Below are 12,295 nucleotides of genomic sequence, written 5' to 3'. Positions count from 1 at the left end.
ATCAATACACAGACTCAGAAAGTCAAGTGTAACCCTAAAGATAGTCATTCATCACAAAGCTAGAGCAAGAAAATGAACAGAGAAGAATTACAAAAACAATCAGAAAACAATTCGCAAAATGGCAAATGCTCTAAATGTAAATGGTCTAAATGCTCCAATGAAAAAACATATGGGGTAACTAAATGGATTTAAAAATCAAGACTCTATGTTACCTACCGGACTCACTTCAGACCTCAGGACACATATACACTGAAAATAAAGAGATGGAAAAAGATATTCCATGCAAATGGAAGCAAAAAAAAAAAAAAAAAAAAAGAGCCATGGTAATAATACTTATTTTACACAAAATGGACTTTAAAACAAAGACATGCATTACATAATGATAAGGGGTCAATTAAACCAAAGGGTGTAATAATTGTAATTATCTATGGACCCAACAATGAAGCACCCAAAACATAAAGCAAATATTAACAGACATGAAGGGAAAAACTGACAGTAATATACTCACAGTTAGAGGACTTGAACACCCCACTTACATCGAAGGATAGGACCTGCAGGCAGAAAATTGAACAGTATCCTTGAACATCATATTATACCAGCTGCATTTAACAGATGTATATAAAACATTCCATCCAAAAACAATAGAATACATGTTCTTTTCAAGTACACAAAGAACATTCTCCAGGGTAGATCACATGTGAGACCACAAAGAGTCTTCATATATTTAAGAAGACTGAAATTGTATCATGCGTCTTTTCCAACTACAGCACTATAAAATTAGAAATGAATTACAAGGAAAAACAAAACTTGAAGAACTACAAACACATGGAAGCTAAATAACATGCTCCTAAAGACCCAATGGACCAACAAAAAAGCAAAGAGGAAATTTAAAAAACAACTGGGTGAATCAGTTGGTTGAGTATTAGATTCTTGATTTTGGCTTGGCTCATGTTCCCAGGGTTGTGGGATCGAGCCCTGCAAAGGGCTCTGCACTGAGTGTGGAGCCTGCTTAAGATTCTCTCTCCCTCTGCCCCTCTCCCCTGCTCATCCACTTGTTCTCTAAATATAAAGAATAGGGGCGCCTGGGTGGCGCAGTTGGTTAAGCGTCCGACTTCAGCCAGGTCACGATCTCGCGGTCCGTGAGTTCGAGCCCCGCGTCAGGCTCTGGGCTGATGGCTCAGAGCCTGGAGCCTGTTTCCGATTCTGTGTCTCCCTCTCTCTCTGCCCCTCCCCCGTTCATGCTCTGTCTCTCTCTGTCCCAAAAATAAATAAACGTTGTAAATATAAAGAATAAAACATCCTTAATACATATATACATACATATATGAAGATAAGTGAAAATGGAAACACAAGAGTCCAAAATCTTTTGGATCCAGCAAAACCTGTGCTAAATGGGAAATTTACAGTGATACAAGAAACAGGAAAAATCACAAGTACACAATCTAACTGTATGCCTAAAGGAGCTAGAAAAGAACAAATAAAATCCAAAGTTACTAGAAAGAAGGAAATAATAAAGATCAGAGCACAAATAAATTAGAAACTTAAAAAACAGTAGAAAAGATCAGTGAAGCCAAGAACCGGTTCTTTCAAAAGATAAACATAACTGATAAACCTTTGGCCAGATGTAGCAAGAAAAAATGAGAGAGGACCCAAATAATAAAATCAGCGATGAAAGAAGAAAAGTAATAACCACCACCACACACACACACACACACACACACACACACACACACACACAAATGAAGGATTATCAGTACTACAGAAAATCATATACAAGCAAATTGGACAGCCTAGAAAAAGTGGATAAATTCCTGGAAATACACAATCTTCCAAAACTGAATCAGGAACAAACAGTAATTATGAACGGTGTAAAAACTAATAAGAAACTGAATCAGTAACCAAAAATTCCCAAAGAACAAAAGTCCAGAACCAGATAGATTCATAGGAGAGTTCTACCAAACATTTAAAGAAAAGTGAATAATCATTCTACTCAAACTATTCCAAAAAATAGAAAAGGAAGAAAAGTTTCTAAATACATTCTATAAGGCCAGCATTACCATTATACTAAAACCAGACAAAGATGCACACATGAAGGAAGGAAGGAAGGAAGGAAGGAAGGAAGGAAGGAAGGAAGGAAGGAATGCGAGGGGAGGGAAGGGGAGGGGAGGGGAGGGAAGGAGGAAGGGACGGAGGAAGGAAGGAAGTTAGAAAAATTACAGGTCAATATCCCTGATAAATATGGATGCAAAAATCCTCAACAAAATATTAGCAATCTACATTCAAAAATACATTAAAGGGATCATTCCCCACAATCAAGTGAGATTTATTTCTGGGATGCAAAGATGGTTCAATATTCACAAGTCAATCAATGTTATACATGACATTAACAAAATGAAGCACAAAAATCATATGATCATGACAAATAATATAGAAAATTCATTGAACTAAATTCAACATCTTTTCAGAATAAAAACTCTCAACTAAGTGAGCTTACAGGGAACATATGTCAACATAATTAAGGTCATATATGAAAACCCAAAGCTAACATCACACTCAATGATGAAAAACAGAGAGCTTTTCCTCTAAGGTGAGGAATTAAGGCACTTGCCACTTGTACTCAACATAGTACTGGAAGCCGTAGCCATAGCCATCAAACAAGCAACAAAAGGCACCCAAATTGGTAAGGAAGAAGTAAAACTCAGTATTTGTGGATGACATGATACAATACATACAAAACCCTAAAGATGCCACCAGAAAACTATTAAAATAAATTCAGTATAGTTTCAGGGTACAAAATTAACATACAGAAATAATCTGTTCTGATTCTGTACCCTAATAACAATGTGGCAGAAAGAGACACTAAGAAAACAATCTCATTTATAATTACACCAAAAATAATAAAATACCTAGGAATAAACTTAACCAAGGAGGTCCAAGACCTGTACTCTGAACATGATAAAACCCTGATGAAAGCAATTGAACATGACTCAAATGCAAAGACATACTATGCTCACGGACTGGAAAAGTTTATATTATTAAAATATCCATACTACCCAGACCAATTTACAGATTCAATGCAATCTTTACCAAAACACCAACACCATTTTTCACAGAACTAAAACAAGTAAAAGTAAAATATGCTTGGAACCACATAAGACTCTTCAGAGCCAAGCCGAATTTGAGGAAAAAAGAATGAAACTAGAGGTACCAAAATCCTGTATTTCAAGATGTACTACCAAGTTATAATAATTAAAATAGTATGGTACTGGCACCAAAATAGACACATAGATCAAAAGAACAAAATAGCCCACAAATAAACCAACAATTTTAGGTTCAATTAATCTTAAAAAAGGAGGCAAAAACAAGCAATGGGAAAAGGTGTCTCCTCAACAAATAATGCAAACAGTGGACAACTACATGCATAAGAATGAAACTGGACCACTTTCTCACACCATACACAAAAATAAATTCAAAACGGATTTAAAGACCTAAATGTGAGACCTGAAATATACAATTCCTAGGAAAAAACAACTCAGTAATCTGTGTGACAATGATCTTAGCAACATTTTTCTAGTTTTTAAAGTTTATTATTTTGAGAGAGAGAGAGAAAGAGGGCACGTGAGTAGGGGAAGTGCAGAGGGACAGAGAGAATCCCAAATAGGGTCTGCACTGACAGTGAGGGGCTCGAACTCATGAACTGTGAGATCATGACCTGAGCCGAAATTGAGAGTTTGACACTTAACTGATTCAGCCACCAAGGTGCCCTGCAACATTTTTCTAGATTGGTCTTCTCAGGTAAGGGAAACAAAAGTAAAACTATTGGGACTGCATCAAAATAAAAAGCTCCAGCACAGCAAAGGAAACCATCAACAAAATGAAATGGCAGCCTACTAAATGGGAGAAGATATTTCCAAGATAAAAGGGTAACATCCAAAATATAAAAAAGAACTTATATAGCTCAACAGCAAACAATAAAAATAATCCAATTTTAAAATGAGTAGTGGACCTGAATAGACATTTTTCCAAAAAAGTCATACATGTGTCCAACAGATGAATGCAAAGATGCTTAACGTCTCTAATCATTAGAGAAATGGAAACCAAAACCACATTGAGATACCACCGTACCCATGTGAGTATGGCTAGGATGAAAAAGACAAGACATAACAAGTGTTGGTGAGGATGAGGGCAAGAAGGAACCCTCATTCACGGAAAATGTATATCGTGAAGCCACTGTGGAAAAAACAAGATGGAGGTTTCTCAAAAACTAAAATCAGAAATACCATATGATCCAGTAATTCCACCAGTGTGTATTTAGCCAACAAAAACACTAATTTGAAAAGATTTACGTACTCTTACTTTTCTTGCAGCACTGTTACAAAAGTCGAGATAAGGGAGCAACCTAAGTGTCCATCCATAGATGATGGGTAAAGATATGTTGTATACACGCTCTCTGGAATATTACTCAGTCATCAAGAAGAATGAGATTTTTGTCATTTGCAACAACATGGATGGACCCAGTGGGTATCAGGTTAAAGGAGATAAGTCAGACAGACATAAACCATATCACTTTGCTTATTTGTCAAATCTAACAAACAAAAAACAGAAACAGACCTACAAATACAGAGAACAAACGGAAGGGTACCAGAGGAATGGGGACAGTGGGCAAAATGGGTGATGGGGAGTGGGAGGTACAGGCTTTCAGTTATGGAATGAATAAGTAGCAGGGAGGAAGGGAATAGCATAGGGAATACAGTAAAAGGTACTGCAATAGTGTTGTATCGCAAGAGATGGTAGCTATACTTGTAGAAAGCAGAGAATAAGGTATAGACTTGTGGAATCAGTAGGTTGTACAAGTGAAATGTAATACTGTGTGTCAACTATACTTTAATAAAAAATATATACCCAAAAAATATATAAGGAACATGACTCAAGAGCAAAACCCCTGCAAGTAATCCAATTTAAAAACAAGAAAAGGACCTGAATAGACACTTTTCCAAAGAAGACCTATAAATGGCCAAGAGCTGCTCAACATCACTAATCACTAGTGAAATGTAAATCAATGATAGATAAACAATGATCTATCGTCTCACACCGGTCACAATGTCTGGTATCAAAAAGGAGAGGTACTTGCGATGCCTGGGCGCTGACAGCATGGAGCCTGCTTGGGATTCTCTCTCTCCCTCTCTCTCTCTGCCTCCGCCCCCCGCTCTCTTTCTCTCAATATAAATAAACAAACTTAAAAAAAAAAAAAGATGAGATACCAGATGTTGGTGACAATGTGGAGAAAAGGGAACCCTCGTGCTCTGTGGTGGGAACATAAATCAGTGCAGCCACTATGGAAAACACTAAGGAGGTTCCTGAAAAAAATGAAAACCAGAACTACCATAGGAGCCAGCGTTCCATTTCTGGGTACATACTCAACAAAAATGAAATCCCTATCTCGAAGAAAAAAAAACCTGAATATTCATGGCAACATTACAATAGCTAATGCATGGAAGCAACCTAAGTGTCCATCAACAGATGAAGATTACTTAGCCATAAAAAGGAAGGAAATTCTGCCATTTGCAGCAACATGAATGAAACGTGAGGTTATTATGCCAAGTACCATAAGTCAGGCAGATAAAGACAAGTATTCTGTCTGACTTATATGTGGAATCTAAGAAAATCGATGTCACAGAAACAGACTGCTGGTTGCCAGGGGTGTAGAAATGGGGGAAGGTGGTCAAAGAGTACAAACATTCAGTTACAAGACAGGTAAGTCCTGGGGACGTAATGTACAGCATGGTGACCAGTTAACGACAGTGCATTGTGTATTTGAAAGTTTCGAAGAGTAGATTTTAAAAGTTCTCACCACACGCAAAAAATCATTACGTGAAAGTGATGGATGTGTTCACTAATCCTCTTGTGGCAATCATTTTGCAATATATATATGTCTATCAAATCATTATGTTACCTAAACTTACACAATAGGTTATATGTGAATTACATCTCGATGAAGTAGAAAAGTCCAAAAATTTAACTCAAAATGGTTCGTACATCTAAATGTAAAATCTATGACTATAAAACTTCTCAAAGAAAACATGGGAGAATACTTTTGTCGTTTTTAGTTAGACCAAGATTTCTTACATATAACATCAAAAGCACAATCCATAAAAGAATAAATTGTATTAGAACTTCATCAAAATTAATAACCCTGTTCTTCAAAAACAATGATTAGAGAATGATAGGAAAAAAAAGCCACAACTTGGAGGAAAACACTTGCAAATCGTGTATCTGAATCAGAGTGTGTATTTAGAACATATAAACAGCTCTTACAAGTCGATAAGAAACTCAGTTTTTAGAAAGATAAGACATCTGAACAAATGCTCACTCAGAAAGATCTATGAATGTCCAATAAGTGAATACAAAGAGGTTCATTATTATTAAGTATGAAAATGGAAATTAAAACCATAGTGAGCTACTAGTACACAACAATTAGAACGACTAAAATTCAACGGACTCAATAGATTGCCCATTCTTCTCCTAGGTGAAATAAAACATATGTCCCACAAAGACTTGTATATGAATGTTCATAGAACCGTTATTTGTAGCCAGATAGGAAGCAGATTGAATGTTCATCAACAGAACGAGCAAACGGGCATAGCTATCCAATGGAACACTACTCCACAATAATCAGTTTCCTGATACAAGGAACAAGGATGAATCTCGAAATAATTATCAAAAGTATATTCAGAGAGTACAAGAAATGCAACAAAAAAGGAGCCCACAGGTTATTTCTATATTTATAGAGAGTTCTGGAAAGCAAAGATTCATCTACAGTTGCAGAAAGCAGATCCATTAGTATTGGGGTGCAAGGGACGGGAAGGGGCAGCACAGAGGAATTACAAAGTAGTACAAGAAGGAGCGTCTGGCTGGCTCAGTCAGTAGAGCATGTGACTCCTGTAAATTCCAGTTTGGGGGTGGAGATTACTTAACAACAAACAAAACAAAGGGCTACAAGGAAACTTTTTGTAGTATGGGATACAATCATTATTTTGACGTGATGGTGTCACAGATTTATACATATCAAAACTTTTCTGATTGTATGCTTTAAGTACACACTTTTATATCAATGTCTTTTTTTAAGTTTATTTTATTTTTATCTTTTTAAGTTTATTTATTTTGACAGAGATAAAGACAGAGCAAATGGGTGAGGGGCACAGAGAGAGGGGGAGAGAGAATCCCAAACAGGTTCTGTGCACGGCCAGCACAGAGCCCAATGTGGGGCTCAAACTCACAAAACTGTGAGATCATGACCTGAGCTGAAATCAAGAGTCAGATGCTCAAATGACTGAGCCACCCAGGGGTCCCTCAACATGTCTTGATAAAGTTGTTAAACTTAAAAACAAAAATTTCTATATTAACATAATAGCTGCAGGGGTGCCTGGGTGGCTCAGGTGGTTAAGTGTCTGACTTCTGCTCAGCTCATGATCTCGTGGTTCATGAGTTCGAGCCCCGCATCGGGCTCTGGGCTGAGAGCTCAGAGCCTGGAGCCTGCTTCAGACGTTGTGTCTCCCTCTCTCTCTGCCCCTGCCCTGCTCATGCTCTGTCTCTGTCTCTGTCTCTCAAAAACAAGCATTTAAAAAATAATAGCTACCATGGTATTCTTGGTTGTCTGTTCAACTGTATTTAGTTCTTATTATTTAATGCAGTGGCAATACATTTGTTCAGCCCTATTAGGGCATGTACTTTTCCATCTACATGGATGTTCCACGTAACTGAGGTTTGAGTGGTTACCATACTGGAGAATGCTTACTTGAACCGTTTTTTTTTTTAATTTTTTAAAAATTTTTTAAACGTTTATTTATTTTTGACACAGAGAGAGACAGAGCATGAATGGTGGAGGGTCAGAAAAAGAGGGAGATACAGAATCCGAAGCAGTTTCCAGGCTCTGAGCCATCAGCCCAGAGCCCGATGCGGGGCTCGAACTCATGGACCACGAGATCATGACCTGAGCTGAAGTCGGACACCCAACCAACTGAGCCACCCAGGCGGCCCTGAACCATTTTAAAGATAAATCTTTGCTTAATGTATCACAGCCTCCTTTGCTTTTTGAAACACAAAATACAGAAACCAAGAAATCTTTTCTGTATGTCACAGACTGCCATGGCCACAGCTGCAGCACAAACGGAAAGTACCGTGCGTGAAGTTAGCTGATACTATGTACAGGTTTACATTTGCTTTTCTTCACAAGGAAGTTCAGACTGCTTGCAAAATTGTATTGAATTCAAAAAGGAAATACAGAATTGAAGGAATCAAAAGGGGAAAAAAAAGAGCACAGACTGGCAAACACTCATCCCAGAGAAACTATTAGTGAGTAAGGACATTGTTGTCATCAGGGGTCTTCTGGGAAAGGGACAGAAATTCCAGCGGGTTAGCTGTTAACTACTGTGGGATTCCTTTTACAATATATGTAAATCAAACCATCAAGCTGTGTGACTTAAACTGACATAGTGATGGATGTCAGCTACTTCTCAATAAAACTTGGGGAAAAATCTAGTGCAGTGGCAGCAGAACACATATACACTAATATTCAGGAACTTTACATTTAAGGGGTAGTACAGGTATAATGCTGACTAAAGGAACAGGATAATATTTATGCTTTTCCCCCTAATTTTAATACAGTACTACTACTCAAAATATGTGCCATGTCAAAACTATGTCTTCAGATCTGACAAAAAAGTCCCTTCCAGAAAACTGTATCATTATAACATTTTAGAACCTACAAATACCTAAAAGGTCATATAATTTAAAGCATTTACTGAATTACATTATTAATAAGTAACACTGAAAAGAAATATTCAATTACTACTAGAGATTATATAGTGGATTTAAGATTCTTTCCTAACCCAGGGGTGATGACTAATAATTTCTTGGATATTCTTCATGAAGTTTAATACACAAGCACACATTTTGCCTGTTTAACACCATTACAAGGAGGCTATAAAGTTGTGATGGCTTTCAGTAAATCTCAGATAATTCTCTATTAATAAATAAAAACCATTTTTTAATAGGAGATACTTGAAATAATGGGTGCAGATACAAATATAATAAACACTCTTAAAGACACCCCCTAAATTTAAAATATTAACATTTTATTAGTTTTTCATCTTTTCCCTTTAAGAAAAAAAATCAGATTGAATTTGGGGTCAATTCGGGATCCCTTTTCTGAATCCAGTGACTCCTTTCTTTCCCCACTGACTGTTCTCCTGAATGTTTATTTGCTATTCATATTCCTTTTTAAACAACTCATGACTATGTGTTGCATAAAGAACCTACAGCATAATTTTATGTGTAACAGAATGTTCCATAATGAAATTATAAGTGATTTATCGAGCAGAATTTACTCGATAAAACAGAAGAATGAATCCACTTCATTTCTATGCACTCACTTCTTCTACTCTGTTGAATATCTCCTATACTTACCTACATCATGGACAGATGTCAAAACTTTCTAGTCATTTTGAGCTGTCAAAGCTCTGTTGAAAATTCAAATTTCAGGCCAACATGGTGGAGAATAAGGGGGATCCATACTGCCCACGTCTCTCAAACAAAGAAGTGCTGAAGCCAAAGGACTTTGAACCCCAAGAGTCTGGGAGGAAAAGAGACTGAATCTAACAGGAAGAAAATGGGACAACTTGAGAAATGATAGGAACTCCAAGGAACAAATCAAAGCACATCTGGTGGAGGGTCCAAAACATCACTATGAGTAGGAAAGTCACAACAACAGAGAACAAGTAATAACACGCTCCAAAAAACACCACCTGAATGGCCAGGCCCTGGACAGTGTATGACCCTCCTTTAAGATAGCAGTGCTCACAGGTGCAGAGCACACAACAAACTTTTAAAACTCATATGGGACAGAAAACTAGCCAAAATGATGAAACAAAAGAATTCTCCTCAAAAAGAATTCCAGGAAGAAGTGACAGGTAACAAACTGATGAAAACCGATTTAAGCAATATAACTGAACAAGAATTTAGAATAATAGTCATAAAATTAATCACTGGGCTTGAAAAAAGCATAGAGGATAGTGGAGAAGCTATTGCTATGGAGATCAAGGGACTGAAAAATAGTCATGATGAATTAAAAAATGCTATAAATGAGGTGCAAAATAAAATGGAGGTGGCCACAGCATGGATTGAAAAAGCAGAGGGGAGAATAGGTGAATTAGAAGATAAAATTATGGAAAAAGAGGAACCTAAGAAAAAGATTAAAAAAATCCAGGATTACAAGGGGAGAATTAGAGAACGAAGTGATTCAATCAAATGGAACAATATCCGTATCACAGGAATTCCAGAAGAAGAAGAGAGACAGAGGGGCCAAAGGTGTACTTGAACAAATCATAGCTGAGAACTTCCCTGATCTGGGGAAGGAAAAAGGCACTGAAATCCAAGAGGCACAGAGAACTCCCTTCAGACGTAACTTGAATCGATCTTCTGCACGACATATCATAGTGAAACTGGCAAAATACAAGGATAAAGAGAGAATTCTGAAAGCAGCTAGGGATAAACATGCTCTAACATGTAAAGGGAGACCAATAAGACTAGTGACGGATCTGTCTACTGAAACTTGGCAGGCCAGAAAGGAATGGCAGGAAATCTTCAATGTGATGAACAGGGAAAATATGCAGCCAAGAATCCTTTATCCAGCAAGTCTGTCATTCAGAATAGAAGGAGAGATAAAGGTCTTCCCAAACAAACAAAAACTGAAGGAATTCATCACCATTGAACCAGCCCTATAAGAAATCCTAAGGGAGTCTCTGTGAGTGAAATGTTGCAGGGACCACAAAGTACCAGAGACATCACTACAAGCATGAAACTTACAAACATCACAATAACTCTAAACCCATATCTTTCAATAATAACACCGAATGTAAATGGACTAAATGCTCCAACCAAAAGACACAGGGTATCAGGATGAATAAAAAAACAAGACCCATCTATTTGCTGTCTACAAGAGACTCATTTTAGACCCGAGGACACCTTCAGATTGAAAGTGAGGGAATGGACAACTATCTATCAAGCTACTGGAAGTCAAAAGAAAGCTGGAGAGCCCATACTTAGACAAACTAGACTTTAAATTAAAGGCTGTAACAAGAGATGAAGAAGGGCATTATATAATAATTACAGGGTCTATCAATCAGGAAGAGCTAACAATTATAAATGTCTATGCACCAAATTTAGAGACCCCCAAATGTATAAAACAATCACAAACATAAGTAACCTTATTGATAAGAATGTGGTAATTGCAGGGGACTTTAATACTCCACTCACAACAATGGATCATCTAAACAGAGAATCAGTAAAGAAACAATGGCCCTGAATGATACATTGGACCAGATGGACTTGACAGATATATTTAGAACTCTGCATCCCAAAGCAACAGAATATACTTTCTTGTCGAGTGCACATGGAACATTCTCCAAGATAGATCACATACTGGGTCACAAAACAGCCCTTAATAAGTGTAAAAGAATTGAGATCATACCATGCACACTTTCAGACCACAATGCGATGAAACTTGAAATCAACCACAGGATAAAGTCTGGAAAACCTCCAAAAGCAAGGAGGTTAAAGAACATCCTACTAAAGAATGAATGGGTCAACCAGGCAGTTAGAGAAGAAATTTAAAAATATACAGAAACAAATGAAAATGAAAATACAACAATCCAAACCCTTTAGGATGCAGCAAAGGCAATCCTAAGAGGAAAATACAATGCAATCCAGGCCTATCTCCAGAAACAAGAAAAATCCCAAATACAAAATTTAATAGCACACCTAAAGGAAATAGAAGCAGAACAGCAAAGACACCCCAAACCCAGCAGAAGAGGAGAAATAATAAAGATCAGAGCAGAAATAAACATATAGAATGCAAACAAACAAACAAACAAACAAACAGTAGAGCAGATCAATGAAACCAAGAGCTGGTTTTTTGAAAAAATAAACAAAATTGATAAACCTATAGCCAGGCTTCTCAAAAAGAAAAGGGAGAGGACCCAAAGAGATAAAATCATGAATGAAAATGGAATTATTACAACCAATCCCTCAGAAATGCAAGCAATCATCAGGGAATACTATGAAAAATTATATGCCAACAAAATGGACAACCTGGAAGAAATGGACAAATTTCTACACACACACACACACACACACACACACACACACACACACTACCAAAACTCAAATGGGAAGAAAGAAAATTTGAACAGACCCATAACTAGTGAAGAAATTGAATCAGTTATCAAAAATCTCCCAA

Source organism: Lynx rufus, unplaced genomic scaffold (genome assembly GCF_022079265.1).
Source record: "Lynx rufus isolate CCGP_SWC_20201006 ecotype Redwood Valley unplaced genomic scaffold, mLynRuf1.p SCAF_1, whole genome shotgun sequence".
NCBI classification, from domain to species: domain Eukaryota; kingdom Metazoa; phylum Chordata; class Mammalia; order Carnivora; family Felidae; genus Lynx; species Lynx rufus.
This window is presented reverse-complemented; position numbering follows the sequence as displayed.